The sequence below is a fragment of the Tachypleus tridentatus genome, unplaced genomic scaffold (assembly GCF_004210375.1).
Source record: "Tachypleus tridentatus isolate NWPU-2018 unplaced genomic scaffold, ASM421037v1 Hic_cluster_2, whole genome shotgun sequence".
NCBI classification, from domain to species: domain Eukaryota; kingdom Metazoa; phylum Arthropoda; class Merostomata; order Xiphosura; family Limulidae; genus Tachypleus; species Tachypleus tridentatus.
The window spans coordinates 32,172,803-32,191,297 of record NW_027467782.1 but is presented as its reverse complement, the minus strand read 5'-3'; the positions used below and the strand labels follow the sequence as shown (position 1 = coordinate 32,191,297).

Below are 18,495 nucleotides of genomic sequence, written 5' to 3'. Positions count from 1 at the left end.
GGCCAGTAGAAGACTTAGAAATAGGAGGTACTAACGTCGACACGATGGACGAAAATTGCGATAGTTTCAAAAGTAAAGAATATAAAGAAACTTAAAAATAATGAATGTTAAAAAAAGAAATAATTTGAATATATGAGGCCCTGAATCTTTAAACTCAATACTTCAAAACCTTTATTTACATATACACCTTCAACGTATGTAAATTATTCTTTATTCAGACCGAGCCTCTCAGTGGCTCAGCAGTAAACTGAGGGATTTTAACACTATAAGTTTGTTGCTCTTTCCCTGTGGATGGTAGGGTCAGTGCAGATTTCTGGATATGTGAGTTTCCATCTAAAATTAGTGTTATAGGAAATTTTAAAGGCTGTCAATGTTTGAGAAACAGCGTGAGGTTTAATTTCTGTGTCACATTCTTGTTAAAATGTTCAAGTATCTGCGGTCATGTGGCTGCAAGTATACAATGTCCTTATATGTAAAAATATAGGGCACAGTGACCTTAGTTAAAGTCGTCGCGAGAACGAGACAGCGATTTGATAATTAATCAAGACAAATTATCTACATTCATTCTACCCCTATGTATGGCCATTACTTAAGTAATTAAATAAACACAAAAGTAACTTTATCAAACCTCACTCATTTTAACTGTAATACAGAATTGTGCATTTGTGTCTTTTAAGAGGAAAATAACTTGGATAACTCCATCAATATGGGTATTAATAGGAGCTAAATAGGTATCAATTATAGTTAACAATGAACTCCATACTATATACATATTGCTGTGTATATAAACAAACCTATTCCATATAATTTGAAGTTGCCTCTTTTCATTACATTCTGATTTCAAAACATATGTACGGTATTTAAGACGTAAAATAGGATAAAATACAAACATAGAAAAATGTTACTGCTTATGTAGGTGAGGGTAATGGTAATGTAGTTTTGGTATGTTTGAGTTTCTCGAAAGCATTTAACAATGTTATACATAGAAGGCTTGTGAAAAAAAGTCTCGAAAGATGTGGGAAATAAGTTAGCAAATTGGGAAGAAGAGTGGCTGGATAAAAAAGGCATAGGGTTGTTACAAATGGAGTTCAGTCAAACTAGACTAATGTCACAAGTGGGGTACTTCAGGGCTCACTCTTAGGACCTTTGATCTTTTTGATCTACATCAATGATATAGGTGAAGGAATAGTCAATAAATATTTAAATTTGCAGATGATATTAATGTCTTGGTTGTTGCTGATTGCAAAAAGGATGCTGCTGCTTTACAAAAGGATTTATATCATTTATTGAGTTGGGCTAATAAATGGTAGGTGTTTTTATATATTAAATACATGATTATAATTCGCAATTTGAATTATAAGTAATCCATGTATCTTTGTTTTCCAATGTAGATTTTAAATCATTATTCTGAGCGTGTTTATAAATTGAGTGTCCGAATAATTTGCCTCTAAAACGTTTATTACATGTTCCTTTCAAAAAGTAACAACATCTCGTAAGCACCATGCGACGCACCTTAAACCAAAATGTACTTATGATACATCCCTTTCTACTGCTACCCATAATGTAGCAAGAAGAGAATCGTTTTCCATTCTTTACTATTGTATTTAAAGCCTTGTCTACAGACAATGTGACAAAAGGAGATTTTCGACTTAAACCATCTGTAGCATTGAAAAGAATTTTGACTAATGATGCAGAAAAAATTTCCAGTTTTCAGAGTAGTGACGCCACTTTTCTCCCCTGTATTCTTAAATACATGATCACCATCAGTATAGGGGTGTCGGGTAAATGCTGCTATATTATCTGTAGATGTTTTTTTATCGACTGGATGTGACGTAATCTGTTTCGTTTCTCCTGGAGAAATGGAAGTTTCACAAGGAATATTCATATGAAGTCTTATTACAATTTTCCAAACACACCACGGGTACTGAAACTGCTTTGAAACTTTAAGCTCTTTACTGCTGAGCTACGTGGGGGAAGGTGGGGTGAAAAAACTTTAAAATATATCAAATTTTGGGAGGCAACAATGCCATACTTCTGAAGTTTGAAAGGTATATAGTTTTTTGCAATCTAAAAATTAAATATAAAGATGAAAGATATTAAATAATTAAATTGTGGTAAAAAGGTTATATGTGTGTAAACACAATGAAAATACACGTGAGCGCATGCGTCTCAATATCTACCAGCTCTGGAATATTTATATTCACACACATGCGTTATAGAAAAGCAAATCTTTCAATCCTTTCAGCCCGGCATGGCCAGGTGGTTAAGACACTCGACTCGTAATCTGAGAGTCGTGATTCGAATCTCCATCTCACCGAACATGCTTGCCCTTTCAGCCTTGGGGGCGTTTTAATGTGACTATTCTAAAATAGTTAACAATGTGGTCTTTGTGGTCTATCTTGATCAGAAATTCAAATCATATGAATGTATTCACGCAAAATTATTGTGATACCATTCAACCTATTTCTCTAATTGAGTGTCCACAATATATTTATCTAACAAACTGATGCAATAAATAATGCGTTTTAATGCAGAGGTAAACCAGTGCTTGTATCTTAGTAATGCTGTTGTGTAAAAATATACAATTAATTTCTTCTGGTGTCTTCAATCATGCATGATAAAATATATCTCATAGTTTTTCTTGTTGATATCAAGTGAATGTTTTATTCTTAACTTTCTTCAATGTTTTGAGGTATCTCATTTTTAAATATTTTTTTAATTTTGATGCACTTTGTTTTAACTGCCATAAAATGGTTGATTTATTTCTCTTTTATCTATCTGTATCTCTTACCATTTCTTTGTATCTATCAGTAACCAACACATATTGTTTGTAACTTTTCAAAACCTAAGCTTCGTGAAAAAATCAGTAAAATGAGAAGAAAACAATATCATAAATGGATAAGTACATCATGTAGATATTAACAAAATACTACTTTAGCGTTGTAGATAGTTAAAAATACTACATTTTAGCGTTGCTATTCATGCATGTACACTATACTTTATCAAATTTTAGTAGGGTTTTGCTTTAAAAATACATTTTTAAAGTGTTTTATAATATTCTGTTTTTTGTTGTTGTTCTTTTTTGAATAACATAGTATTTATGTTTGGGAGTTTGAAAACTACATGCAAAAATATAAGAGGTAAACATTTTTGAAACTGTTTTGCTGTTATATTGTAGACACATTTGTGGAATACTGAAGGTTAAGTACTATACATTAAAATTATTTTGAATATGCATATCAATAAATCACGAGACAAAAACAGCAAGACAAAATTAAGTCGATTTGTTTTTTATCCATTCTAGTTACCAGCGAAAGTCAACATTCCCATTATTTTATAAAGGTCGAATAATCAACAGGCACACTTTTGAGCTGAAGTGTAATAACCATTCAATGTGCATCATCCAATCAAAAATAGGTATCGATTTATTCCCTCAAGAAATTGTGCACAAGTGTACTTAGATTATCAAAATTAAAGAATAACCTCACACTTGATATTTATGTGACAAAATTGTAATTTCCATTAGAAATAATTTACCTATGTGTTTGTTGTTCGTAATAAAAAAACAAAAAATTGCTATTACTTTGAAAAATGGTCTTAAATTTTACAACTTAAAACATTTTGTAAGGTTGAAATTTCACAGTAATAAAAGAAATTATAAAATATCTGATTTTAGTTTATGCGTGTTTTTATTTAAAATAACAATGGTCATTTTAATTTATTGCCACTAGATGACAAACTTTAGCGCATGGTCGAAATGTTATTTTAATCTATGAGTTGTTTATGAATCTTCAGCTATCAAAAACAAGGATAACTTTCATTTAAAAATATTTAATTTGCACCACCAATCAGTTTTTCTTTCTACGCACCGCTATTTCTATAGTCAGTTAACTATTTTATATAAAATAAACATTTCTATGACTGAAGCAGTTTAAGGCTAAAGAAATGCTTTTCGTAACTTGAAGTTTATAAAACAACACATCTAGAATTCTCACGCTTGAATTTTCTTCCGCTCATTTAGAGATTAGATAGAATATTTATCGCGAATGATATTTTAAGTAACATAAATAATAGCTAATTACGTTGAATATGATTTGCTTATGCACAAAAAAAAATACTGTTTTAATATTCTATTAGTTTTAAAATAATATGTGAATATTTGTATGGGAATAATGATTAAAATATCAATAATTTTTAGAAGGTCTAATGTGAGAAATGAAGTTGCACTTAAAAAATAAAAGAAAATTATAAATGACATTTATCGGTGCCTTCATTTAAAGCAGTTGCATTTATTTTATTTTTTTATCACGAGGCAAAATAATAAATTATAAAATGAAAAAAATAAAACCTGGAGCCCTAACATCAACATCGTGTCGATCATGATGGCAGGCTAAGAATGATAAACGGATAATGTAAACTTTGAAACTGTGCAACAACATTGTATTCAGAAATCTTAGCTGTGAAGATGATAAAACAATACAGTTACGTGGTATTTTATATTAAGTACCTAATTCGTAGAGCATAGTTATCCAAGAAGAAACAAAATATATCTCTTACGTCGAATAAGATATTAAACTGTTCTAGAAGCATTTTAGTCTAGTGTTGTTAATGATTTTGCAAAATCACACTCGAATTTAACATTTTATAAATGACTTGGACAACAGTGGATTTTACTAGTGATGTTGCGAGATATTGTACGGTGAAGCCGTAATACGACTACGTTGACACATCGTCCGAAACGACTCATGAATCTTCACGGACTTGGCTAGCTTTCAATAAACATTATTAGTCTTATCTACATAAAAGATCACAATTTCTAATAAAGTATTTGTACTAAAAAATTAATGTTTTAATATATGGAGTCCAAGTAGTCACTACTCCTAGTGTAAAGTGATTTCAATCTGATATTTAAAATACTTTTCTCCATTTGAAAATTAACAAATTTATTTTTTACGTAATCCGAAATAAATTTCCAACTTTTTTTCGAGAAAGCTTCAAATATTATCTGCTACATTAACTTTCCTAATTTTATGTGAAATCGTAACCACCATACAAAATAAATCAAAATTATCCGTCTCCTTTCTTTCTATGGTAACTTTAAAATGTAGCAAGAAAACCATAGTTGCTTAAACGAAATAATATAAAGTTCTTAACGTTATACACCTGTTTTTTAATTACATTTAATTGTCACGTGTAAGATACCAACTTCTACAGCTTCATTTCCTTTGTCCAGTGTCAGATAATGACTTGTACAGCTTTCTTTTATTTATCACATGTGAGATACTGACCTATACAGATACTAGATTGTACAGCTTTCTTTCCTTTGTCACGTGTCACATACCAACTTATAAAGCTTAATTTCCTTTGTAACGTATCAGATACTGAAATATACAGCTGTTTTGATTTGTCACGTGTCAGCTACTGGCGTATATAGTTTCCTTTAATTTATCACATGCAAAAGTTTTGAAAGCCAGCACAGTCCTCGGGGTAAACATTCTTCTCTTGCTCCCTTTCTCTCTCTTTTTTAACATTTTAAGAGCTTATTAAAGAGAAGATCCTAAATTAGAACAGTAACAAGTTCATAAACAAGTCAAAATGATAGACGCAGCCGTTTTAGTTCAGAGTATAAGCTTGAAACATCAATAAAGTAACAACAGATATTTATTAAATGTATAAAGTAAAAAGTATTTGTTAGTTATTACTCAAGTTATAATATCAGTTATTTTTTAATCAAGAGTGTATATGGAAAGAAAAGCCAAAACTATGCTTTTATGATTAAATGAAGATATAGCTAAAAGATGCTTTGTGGGTTTTACTGTATAACCAAATTTCTTTCCTCCAGGTCCACGGGCAGCTGCCTCCATTGCTTCCATGTCAGCGCGTCTACTGACATGCTATTATAATCGCGGAATAAAACTTTGCATCAGAAAGTCCTCGACAACTTTAAATAACCAATCTGTTAACTAAAGTCATTTCAAAACAATGTGTTTTGAGTTCTACTGTTTTATAGTTCTGATAGAAGAAATTATTAGCACCACAATGGCTCAGGGTATGTCAGCGGACTTACAATGCTAAACAACGGGTTTCAATACCGTGAGGGACAGAGTACATATTGTCTATTGCGTAACTTTGTGCTTAATTAAAAAACAAGGAAATATTAATTTTTTCTTTCTGAGGCATCGCTAGGTACATAGAATCCTCGAATAATTATTTTAATAAACAGGAAGTAATGAAGTATAATAAAATATGTTTATGAAGTAGTGACCACTACAAGAACATAGCGAGAAAGTTGTCACTCTATGATCAAATGATATCTTGTTTAAAAGAACTGACATTATCATAAACAACAGACGAATGATTCAAAACAGAGATTCAGAGAAACCCGCTGATAATCTTCTGTTATGTGTTGAGACTGGAAGAAATAGATGCTGTCAAGATTAAAAGGTGGTATGAAACTTGGATGATGAACCTTGGATAATGGACCGACAGTACAGTATGGGCTGGTGCTTCCGGTGAATGATTAACTAACAAACTTAAAAGTTCGTAAACAGGAAAGAAACTTTGACCATTTGAAGATGTATTCTAACGAGCTTAGAAATTCATAAACAGGAAGCGAGCTGGCACTTTGAATTATGAATAGGGCGACAAATCACTTCTCCACTCGTGTAAAAGGTTCTATAACAGACGCCAGAATAGAGAAAAATATTGCAAGCACTCCGATCGTTCAAGGCGAAGGAGAAAAGATGTCTCTTACCGTTAGTAGAGTGCAGATAACTCTCGTGTAGTTTTGTGCCAAATTGAAAAGCAAAACCGTTAGTAGAAACGCCAATTCTGGCGTAAGCTCTTTGTAAGTATTAAAATGCTATTATTTCTTAAATATCAGTCATCATGTTCAAAAGATAAATTGTGTAGATATTAAATGATTGTTGCCTTAAATAAACGTGTTATTGGAACTCTTAGTCTCGAGTCTCTTTGTTTCAACTGTAAAGCCTCGAGTTAGTACCTGCGTGCTCCATTAGCCCACTGCATCCTTACTTTAAATAAATATTTCATGTTACAGCAGGCAATATTAGTCGAAACTCCAACGGCTAGGCCGAAACATCACACTCTGCATGTCTTGAAGTCAGCTCACGACCACGTTACATTTCTTTCTGAAGCCGAACTGAATTTGTGGTATCTTTATGTGGATGTATATTTGATCACTTTTGCTTTTTTTACCGTCCCAAAATCCTGGCTTCAGTAAAAATTCCACTTAACACTAAACGTCGGGACTTTGAATCAAGGGTACAAATGTTCGGAAAGTCTTTTGTTTGTTTGTTTTGGAATTTCGCACAAAGCTACTCGAGGGCTATCTGTGCTAGGCGTCCCTAATTTAGCAGTGTAAGACTAGAGGGAAGTCAGCTAGTCATCACCACCCACCGCCAACTCTTGGGCTACTCTTTTACCAACGAATAGTGGGATTGACTGTAACATTATAACGCCCCTACGGCTGAAAGGGCGAGCATGTTTGGCGCGACGGGGATGCGAACCCGCGACCCTCAGATTACGAGTCACACGCCTTAACACGCTTGGCCATGCTGGGCCCTATAGTGCATAAGTCACTGTGCAGTTTTGTAATCATATTTTATTTAGTCTATTTCAAGCCAGCAACTGATAGCGGTGTTTAGAAACAAAATAAGAAGGATCCAGGCCTGTATTGATGTCAACGGGGGGTCACTTTCAACATTGTTTATGATTGTCACTCATATTTACTTCCTGTATTCTTTTTTGAAACATGTCTGTTAATAAATATTGTGCACAGTGACTTTCCGAACACCCTGTATAACTTTTTTTTAAAAATTAAGTGACTGATATCAATCATAAAAGAATAACTTTAAAAAATTGTTGCCTGCAAAATTTATGTACATGTCGGTTCATGTATGTTTTTTTTATCTCTGTGATTCACTAGAATAAGGCGTTGAAATTTATATAATTACTAAACAACCACTGTAAATTATTATTACTGTGTGAAAAAATAAACATTAGTGTACAAATACATCATTCATTCCTAAACTTTTGTTTCGGCCATTGGTCTACCAGACCTGACACAGCCGTTAATTTTTTACAAGGTAACAATGCCGTAAGCGTCCACTAACAATTATATGCAGTGACGAATTTTATTAACACTATTACACTTTGATTTGTGTTGGAATTACGAGAATGTATCAAACTTTATATCTGAAGCTGGGATTTTCAAAAATACGAAACAAACTTAATGAGACCTATCGTTATTGCTGTGTATATGTATAACTGAACGTCGGCTATATTTCATTACAAATATGACGTTTTTTGACTTCTAAAATATTGCGGGTTGTGCTCAGAACTACAAGTTACTGCAATCCATTTCTATTATTTAACCTGTATGTTTTCAAAGACCACGGAGTTGGTCAGGAATCAGGTGAGTGGATGTATAGATTGTTACTACTACCGTGAGTTTTCAAAATCAATCTCACCCTCACCATTGAACCTATAAACATGCGTGTAAATTATCCGTTCAATTTCCGAATGCCACGTCATTTTACACATAATTAGTGTCTTCCTGTGAATAGGAAATTTGGCAAATTGCAACCTTGTAAAATGAACGACAAAGTATTCTGGTTACATGAACGTTGTATGCAAATTACTCTATAATTACACCTGCAATTAAATGGCAGTCAGAAGACATTATATAAAACTTCTAAATTATAAAGCATGTTAAAGTAATTTGAAATCCCACTATGCGACGAATACAAGTTTTCAAAATGTTAAACGTGATACATAATAATTTAATTTCATTCATAAATACAATCTTTACAGAAAGAAGCATTGGTGTACTTGCTACATACAAAACTTAAGAATACATCTTTAAAACTAGAATACTACAGAAGTGAATGCTCATGACCTAAGCCCTTAAATCTAAGTATATTATTATAAACATGCCCAAGACCTATCAAATTCTGTGTACGCTATTGTATTACAGAATGCAAGATATAGAGCAAACGCAGTAAATAACTAAGTATGTTGTAATTCAAATTATAACAACCATAAACCAAATTGCCAAAGATGTAGGCGATAAAAAAATTAGCGAAACAAACGAGTACGCCAAAATAACCAAACAATTAAAAAATAATATACTTATAATTGCTGAAAAACAAAACAAATTGAACTATTGCAAAAGTAATACTATTTACAAAAAGGGTAACATAATATAAAATTGTTTGTTTTGTAATTAAGTACATAGCTATACAAAAGCCTATCTGTACTCTGCCCACCACTGGTATCAAAATCTGATTTTTAGGGTTCCAAGACTGAAGGTCTAACACAATTAATAACTAAATACGTATATAGTAAAGAGGAATACTATTATTCTTTGTTATCAAACACAAGATTTCTTATTCAAAGTACAGTTAAATTAATTTCCTCCATCGCAAATAGAATACAACTACCTCCAAGAAAAATCAACCACAATAGTTTTAAATAAAGCTGTGAATGTAAAACAACAACAAAATGCATCATATCTCTCAAAACGATTAGCATAAATATATAATGTAGGAGCTAAAAGTTACGACAATAATAAAACTCGTATTTCGGAAACCAAAATAAAACATAAACAAAAAAAGATAACAATAATGAATTAACAAATTAAATAATAAACTTAAAAGTTTATAAATATTATGTATTTTGATAAAATTGCTTGCAAAATTATTGAAAAAGAATACCAATTTTTAAGATTCATGTCACCTTATGAGATTAGCTGTATCAGAATGGTTCAAATCAAACCAATTGCAGTGAGGTTACCTTTTTTTGTCACTAAAAACACAATGCATAAATTAATGCTTCTGACATCCTAGTAACAGGTAAGAAACATTCTGAAGACTGTAGACATTTTTGTTTCACAATTTATTTCTCATCAGAAAATTATTGTTTTGCATGTTGCATGTATGCAATTTCGTAGGAGAGGTAGCCAGAAAAAAACACGCCAAAAATCATTTGTGATGACGAAAAACACACTTGAAGTAAAAATGTATCTCAAAAAAGCTGGTATGGGTATAAAAACTTTTATTAAAATAAAGTAGAGAACAACGTTTCGATGTTCTTAGGTCGTTTTCAGGTTAACAAAGAAAGAGTTTGTAAATGACCGTTGCTGGGCACATGTATTAAAGGAGAGTGTAAACGTGTACGGGATCGTACATAGCGTTGCAGTTTGATGTTAGGCTATTCATTAGTGTAGTTATGTATAAAGGTGTTCCTTCACATTGGTTTTAGTTGTTGCATAAGTAGAACTTCTTTTATTTTGCGTTAGTTTCCCAAATTAGTATCTGGGCGTTTTCTATGGGCATGTTGTGCTTATTTGATTTGCAGTGTTCAAAAACATGTGAAGGTGTTTGTGTTCTTTGAATCTGGTTTCCAAACCATTGACAAAATTATATGCACACACCTAGATCAACAACAAACAAACAATAATCAATTCGAGGATACAACAAACTACAAAACCTTACACTGCTGCACACCACAGTGAAAAAGATCACCAACATTTGTAAAACATCTTAATAAAACAACTTTCCAGTAAACACCAAATTTATTGAAAACCAAGTGGAAAACTAAAGCCTATACTATGTAAGAACTACACTGACAAACACAACACGCGCAGGTAGCCCTCGTGAAGCTTTGCGAGGAATTCAGAAACAAACACAACATAAGCATACTAAGTTGGGAAAGAAATGCGAAATCTAAGAAGTCCCACTGATACAACAACTACAGCCAATATAAAGGAACATCTTTGTACCTGTACCAATTAATAACCTAACTGCAATGCCACCTACAATCCCTTACATGTTTACACTCTCGTTCCTGAGACATGTGCCTAGTTACAAACTTTCTCTTTGTTAACCTGAAGATGACCTAAGGTCGAAACATTGTTCGCTACTGTATTTTAATAAAGGTTTTAACACTCATACCAGTAGTAAGCTTCACTGTATAAAAGAACATTTTAAGCAAGGTAGAATTTTATTTTACCTTAGTTGCGTATTATTTATAATCTCTCTTCAGACAATAAGGAGGTATTGAGAGTTAGGAACGATTCAACATTGTGAAGTTACACACTTTTCATTATTTACATACAACTTCATTTCTCTAATAACAAATTGAATTTTTCTTTTCGATTTTTACTACAGGGGATAGCGCGAACGCAGTCCTCCACTACCAAAAATTACACGCTCCATCATTCCCAGTTTGGGATAGTGGCATAGTTCCACCCACCCAGAGTGCAATGGGCGAGCCTCGCTCTGGAGAAGCCACCTTGTTGATAATGGCATTCTCAGCGCCAGGTAAGTATGCTCTATAACAACAACAAAACTGACAGGTATTTTGTTTTGAAGTACTCTATCCCCTCCGGGGGGTGCTCAGAAAGATGGCCTTTCTCTTCGCCCCACTCGTGATTTTAGGGTATTGAAGCAGCTACCCAAAGAGAAGCGAAAAAAAAAGTGACGGACGAGATCATCCTTAAATAAGGTGCGAACTCTGAGCAAGCAAGGAAGACGAAAGACCGACAAACTGACACCAGACACCCATAGATGATATGCGAATACCACAAAATCAAGGGCCGATTTAGGGTCCATCAGGGCGGCCGGGATCTGTAAATCCAATGCCAAAAGTTAGATGTGTGGGAAACGGGAGAACCCCGGGGAAAACCCACTTTCACTAGCTGGTACCAATGATCCAGCTAGTACCAGTTTAGCTCATTTCACGAGGATGGAGGGTCGCACAGGGAGAAAAGTGGGACTATGTCACGATAATGTTTTACCCTTATCATTAACGTGTGAAAGTCATTGAGAGGTGGTGAGTCTACTGCACTGTACGACGAAACTCCAGGTTGGGGCTCTAGAACTTGTTCAAGTAGATTCTCTGGGTATTCCTCAGTCGTTTGGGAAAAGTTATGTCTTCTGTGTATTCTAATTTTAATAGCTTGACAGATGGTAGGATGCTTATCTGTTATAGTTGACTTATCCGAATAGGTAGCTTGTGTAGTTTGCATCTGGGAAGACATTTTAGAGCGAAGTGTAATAGATGACGTCTCAGTGAATTTGTTGAGAAACTGAGGCTTGTTCTGTACATGACCAGTGGCCGTATCGTCGCTTTTCTGAGAATGGTTGTCGTTCTTCATGATAAAAGTTTGTGAAGAATTCGATGGCGGTTTGACAGGAGACGATTTGACTACAGACTTGGGGGGGTGGGGTGGAAGAACGGATTAGATGATACGTTAGGTGGCGAAACAGATTCTGGTTGCTTGGGTATCCACGGATTGAGTGAGCGACGGCACTAAAATGATAGATGTGACAGTAACAACCATTACGTAAAATCGTATCGGCAATATGTTTAGTGGTTGTTACCATTTTCATGAAGTTGGTAGCTTGTCTGGAGGCTTTCGAGTAGATTCGGTGCACGGCGTATATCTCGAAATTTGTTTGACTTTCAACAGCGCATTTGATTTCACTCGGTTGAATGGAATGGTATATTCTTCTCAGGAAAACAGAGAAAAGGTTTATGGGCCCTTAGTTGGTGAACATTTAATATTAATTTGAGTATTCCACGGCTCACAAAAGTATGATAAGTCCGTAGGCGTTGACGGCTGGAGGAGAATACCTCCCCGGCGAAGGATCTGGGTTCTAGATGGGTCTAAGGAAGCGCCAGGTTTAGCCTGCGCGATAAACGTGACTATTTGAAAAGGCGAGAGTTGGGGTGGCAGACCGTCGACGATTACGGGCGGGACAGGTGGCGAGATTGGCACAGTGGGACCAGTTAACGAGAACGTCATGCTGGTAAAGGGAGGGAAAATACACGTCTTACTTGCTCAGTGTCAAAGCTAGGAATGAACGAAAATGTTCTGTACTCTTCATGTAAGGCTTATATAAACACAAACGCAAACTAACGTGGCAGGGGTTTAGTTTAGAGAGAGAGAAATCTGAAGAATTCTCTCTCAACTGGGGTGATCAGGAACGTTGTGGTTCCTCTTCCTCCCTTCTCGTGAAAAATTATTGAAATTTGCCTGGGGTTTTTGCCTTTCTTTTATTTTGACTCTTTTTAGGTGAAGGAGTGAGGCTGGTCATAATACTGATGAGCGAGACAAAGGCAGCACCGGAGAGACCAGCCAGGCCAGAATCCAAAAGCAGATTTCAAAGTAAATATGAACGCGAGACGACCCATTTCAGGGCAGGACAATAATGTTGCCTTGGCTGGGATCTAAAGATCCAATGCCTGAGAATTGGATGTGGGGGAAACGGGAGTGCCCCGAGAAAACCCACTTTCACAGGACAGGTAAATCTTTCGGTGCCTGTAAGGTTTATCCTTTATGTACTTTGTTGTGTGATTTGTAATTGCTGAAATATGTTGTATGGTGAAAAAAATGTGAAATGCCGTTTTTGATTTATGACTGTATGTTGTTAGCATGTTTTTTTTCATGTTAATCTTTTGTCGAAAGTGATGTATTTGCTCAAGTTAATAGGCGTACTTACGAATGAGAATTTTGCTTTTTCTAGAGTAATTTTTGTCTTTTTAGATTTTTGTTAAACGTGATTGCTTGCGATTTATTTGGATTAAAAAACGCTCTCCACTTGTTACTCAGATTGTTTCATATTTCTTGAACGCACTGGGTTTTTTGAGGTAATCCAGATAGAAAGATCTTTCGTGTCTTGCTTAAGGCTTATGTAACAACACTTTGTAGTTTTAAATAAGGTGTAAAAATAAAATGTTTAATTAGTCTGAAAAACTTTTTGTAAATACTCGAAACAACTTTCAAACTTTATAATGGAACGTTTTATTATCTAGCACTTTATTTATATAAAATAAAACGTTTTGTATAATTTCACATTTATGAAACGTAAAAGACATATTTGAGATTTTTAACCTCTCGATTGGAAGCGTTTGTCTTGACGGCTGCGCCACCTAGCGCTGTATTTTGTTTCTTTTTCAACAACATTGTAGGTACAATTAAGTTGTATGGTTGTTTCTTTTATTTAAAATTCTTTGTTTTTTGAATTTCGCGCACAGCTACTCGAGGGCTATCTGCGCTAGCCGTCACTAATCTAGCAGTGTAAGACTAAAGGGAAGGCAGATAGCCATCACCACCCACTGCCAACTCTTAGGCTACTCTTTTACCAACGAATAGTAGGATTGACCGAACATTATAACACACCCACGGCTAAAACACACAATATTTGCAAAAAAAAAAAAAATCACGTTGGTGATGATAAGCGACCTGAGATACATTTCGACTAAACAGAGTTCATAGATTATGTTTGTTTGTAGCTAAGAAAAAAATACTTTATGGATTGTAATGTGTTTTGCTCACCATAATTACAGAAATTGGGTTTCTGTCGTTATACGTCCGCAGAATTACCGCTGTGTTACTGGTGAGAAGTGTTCATAGAAGTCCAACATTTCAATGAAAAAAAAGAAAATTCACTATTAAATTGAAGGACAAATGTTGACTTATTCATTTTCAAGAAACTGGTTTATTTTGACGAGTAAAGAAACTAGCACGTCACGTTTGACACAGAATGGCGAAGGTTCTTCAAATGTTAAATACTCATTTGTATGCCTTCAAATCGCTTTATGTCAGGTTATTAGACAAATTTTATAAATTTAAGTTAACTTTATGAAATCATTATAACAGAGCTATTTACTACTTCATTTATGCTGTTTTTTTTTTTTTTGCTTATCCAGTTATTTTTTCAAACAATGAATGTAGGTCAATTATATCATTGACCTGCCAATAACATAAAATAAAACCTCAAGAAGGATTTAATTTAAAAATAAAATATCCTTGAATATTTGAATTATTCTTTAATTACATCACTGCACATTACTCTTGGTTACCTGAACAATGTAAATGAATCAGAATAAATGTTTTTCTTTGTAAAGTTACCACAGCTGATATCAAGATAATTGTGACAAGAAAAATGATTGGTCTGACATAATTTCAGTGCATGGTATCCTTGAAATAATTTATAATGCCATTCATTTTTTTCCAAAAGGGCGTTTTATTTAGTAAAGACAAGCATGGACCCACAGTCTCAGCCAATTACATCATGCATAAAAACACTTCATCAGGGTTAGCTTCCTAGTAGGAATTTGCAACATTATGTGTGACTCATTTCCAAATATCATTGCTAACAAGAAACAAAAAATCTCCTCAGTGTTTTGAGATTGGCTTGTTCTTTAACAGTATACACAGTTTAACTGGCTGGTTCTTTTCATTAACACAAAACAAATTTTGCAGCAACACAAAAATTTAAAACTGTTGTCAGAGAAGGACTTGTTTTTTTATTAAATGATACTCTCCCATAATTGTATATAAAAGTGGCTGAAAAATTTACCTTGATGGTATCATCTTTAATGTCATGTTCTGTTTCATACATGTCCCAATCCACTGCTTCACCCGTTATTTTGTGCGAGCCAGAAGGCATAAGTAATACAGTAAATTTAAACTGGGCCACCAGTTCTCCTGTGAGAAGAAAGGTAGAGCATGTTTTATAGTCATAATAACATTAACACATACAATAACAGAAGGCAATGTTTATGTAGAAACACGCATACAGTGAATGGATCAGTAAACTGTTTGAAGCATATCTACCAAAGATACTTGTTAACTTATATCTCACATTAGCTGCATGCTGTTCATAAACATGGACTTGTGTAACTGTTTGGATCCTTCATAAAAGTGCCAGTATTGCACATGGAATTTGACAACGAATATCAACAAAAACTTCATCACTAATTTACACTGCTGGTGGTTAACTGTGTGCCTTGTCTGGTTAAAATTCTTCTTCACTTTGCCATTATGGACCACTTATCAAAACTGTTAGGAAGGAAGCACAAAGGTTTCATGTTTTGTCTCTCAGAGAGAGACAAAGAAGTAATGTGAACGATTTATCAAATGTTCAGAAATTTAATGTTGTATAAATATATTACCAAAAATATTAAATAAATAAAGTAGTGCAAAATACGATAAGCAAGATAGATGATACAATAAAATCCGAAACTCTTAAATAAAAATACTTTTATGAATTGATGTTACATAATGTAAGCTTTGGTGCAACATAAGTTTGTATAAATATCAACCTTGTTTGACACTAACTTGTAAGTTCTTTAAAAAGTTTTTATTTGCCTGATAATTACTTTTGTTTTCCAGTAAAAAGCATAATTATCATGAATATTGTTTTTTTGTATCAGCATTTTTTAGTAAACACTTAGTTTTATATCCCTGCAGAAGTGTAGTTTCTTTGAATATTCCTGTACTACATCCCAGCAGATTTCAATGATTGTACTCCTGCATGTTGTGTTGACTGACTACTACATATTTTTAACAAATAACATACTTTCACAGAAATTTGGTGAAACATCCTTTAATATTCGTTGTTCTAGTTATTCATATGCATATTAATAGCACAATAAATTAGTAACCCTATCTCAACAGCTAATGGGTCATAGGCCATGTCATTGCATTTGTTGACTTGCTCTTAAAGTTTTATTGAACTATTACTCTATGAACTTATCTCCCTAAGTTTGGGTTCAAACTGTACACAATAATTCACATCTTCATATTAAACATTATTAAATTTTTTGTAATGTAAAAGTAAATATCAAATATATGCATCTAAACGTTGATTTGTGTATGTCACATGGTATGTTAAACTCAGTACTGGTTCAAATTAGATGTTTGTGACGCCAAAATACAAAGTCTATAGTTCCGTTTGAATTAGGAACTCAAATTATAAATATTGACAAACTAGAACGTAAAACAGAATCTTTTGATCTTTATTTGCTGAGCTATCACTGTATTCATGCAGTGCAACAAACACAGTGGTCCTAGCTCACCTCTTTCAGTTCTGGAAATGGTCCCTTATATACATTTACTTCTAATATGCCATGTCAGTAAGCCAATGGAAGCTCAAAATTTCCCCTTAGTGATTTTCTCAGCCATTTTCATAGAAAACAGTTTTCTTTCATTTTTTTTCGAAACAAACCTTTGTGCTGGTAAGTACAGTCTTCAGCCAGTTCAAGATTTTGTTATTGTTTGGAAACAAAAGCAGCTAAGTAATTAACTAGATAAATAATGGAATTCTATGGTACAAATGAAGAAATGTATGATTTTTTGGTTATTTAACTGTAAATATATCTGAAAACAAAAACAAATAATTTTCCTTCACATTCTCTACATGTTAAATTTCTTAAGGTGTAGCAAGCTATAAGCAGCAGAAACAAAATTGAAAGGTTATAACTAGAAGAGATAATTGTTTGCTTCACTTCTTTATTTACTGTTCTATGTTTTAAGAAAAATATGTTTAAGAAGTTGTAAGTAAATAGTAATAATACATATATTTATAATTATTCAAACATGACTGTAATTTACCAAATACTAGTCCAATAAAACAAAGCCCAGATAGGTCACTTTGTGAAAACAAATAACAGTTTTATGTTATTGGATATGGTAACACGAGTGCATGTGCTGTGTCATTGTAACTTCTGCATTGTTATTCAGACATGGCTTAAAGTTTAATATGGTTTGGTTTATTTTAAAGTTTGTGCAAAGCTACATGAGGGCAATCTGCACTAGCCATCCTTAATTTAGCAGTGTGAAACTAGAGAGAAGGCAGCTAGTCATCACCACACACTGCCAATTTTTATCAACAGTGGAATTGACCATAACATTATAACACTCCCATGGTTGAAAGGGTGAGCATGTTTTATGTGACGGAGATTTGAACCCACGATACTCAGATAATGGGTTGAGTGTCTTAACCACCTGGCCATGCCAGGCCGTAAAGGTGAATATAATAAAAATAATAAATCTAAGCTATTTGGTCTAAACACTTACATTTTTGTTTTATATTCCATAGTCATTGTAGAATGAAAAAGGCATAATTAATATTCATTTCCTAAATATATTGACATGGTGATCAAAAGATTGGTCAAATCGAATGAACCCCTACAGAGCTTCATTCACAAAAATAACAAAAATATAAAATTTTTCTTAAAAAATACTTGATAAAAACTATCTGAACTTTATAGGGACATTGCATGTGAAATCTGAAAAGAAAGTTTAATCTTAAAATAAAACCTACTTTACATGTTAGATTGGCAACACGTAAAAATAAAAAGCGACAAGAAAAACATTACTTAACAATAATCAAGAGTTGATAAAAAAAATCTGACAATTTGCATATGGAAGCCTTGAAATGTTTACTGATAATCTGCTAAATTTTGTGAACATGTGTTTACTAATTTAAAAGTAATCGAAATGTGTTGAAATGGTTATATGCTGGCAAAAACTTCAAAAGTTAAAATAAACAAGATGATTAGAGAGAGAGGGGGGGGGCAACTTACATAATTCCAAAAATTCTTTTTCTCAAAATTTTGACACAATTACAGCATTTTTGTTCATGTAGTTATCTTATAATAATGATTTTTTATTCTTAA

At 33.4% G+C, this 18,495-nt stretch overlaps 1 long non-coding RNA gene, 1 other non-coding gene and 1 pseudogene across 3 annotated transcripts in view; 1 reads left to right on the top strand and 2 right to left on the bottom strand.

Annotated features, from left to right (window-relative positions):
• Window positions 1–6,385: 6,385 nt before the first annotated feature.
• Window positions 6,386–14,939, top strand: LOC143242491 (uncharacterized). Its single transcript, XR_013022811.1, has 2 exons — window positions 6,386–6,847; window positions 13,103–14,939. It is a non-coding gene; the product is annotated as an uncharacterized LOC143242491 (long non-coding RNA).
• LOC143243470 (U1 spliceosomal RNA) lies at window positions 11,190–11,353 on the bottom strand. The gene has a single exon (XR_013024596.1). It is a non-coding gene; the product is annotated as a U1 spliceosomal RNA (small nuclear RNA).
• A 97-nt stretch (window positions 14,940–15,036) lies between the features above and the next one.
• The window catches only part of LOC143242265 (proliferation-associated protein 2G4-like), a 120,994-nt pseudogene continuing 117,535 nt past the window's right edge, over window positions 15,037–18,495 (bottom strand). Inside the window, exon 12 of the transcript XR_013022572.1 lies at window positions 15,037–15,520. The product of XR_013022572.1 is annotated as a proliferation-associated protein 2G4-like (transcript). The remainder of the gene's footprint in view (window positions 15,521–18,495) is intronic.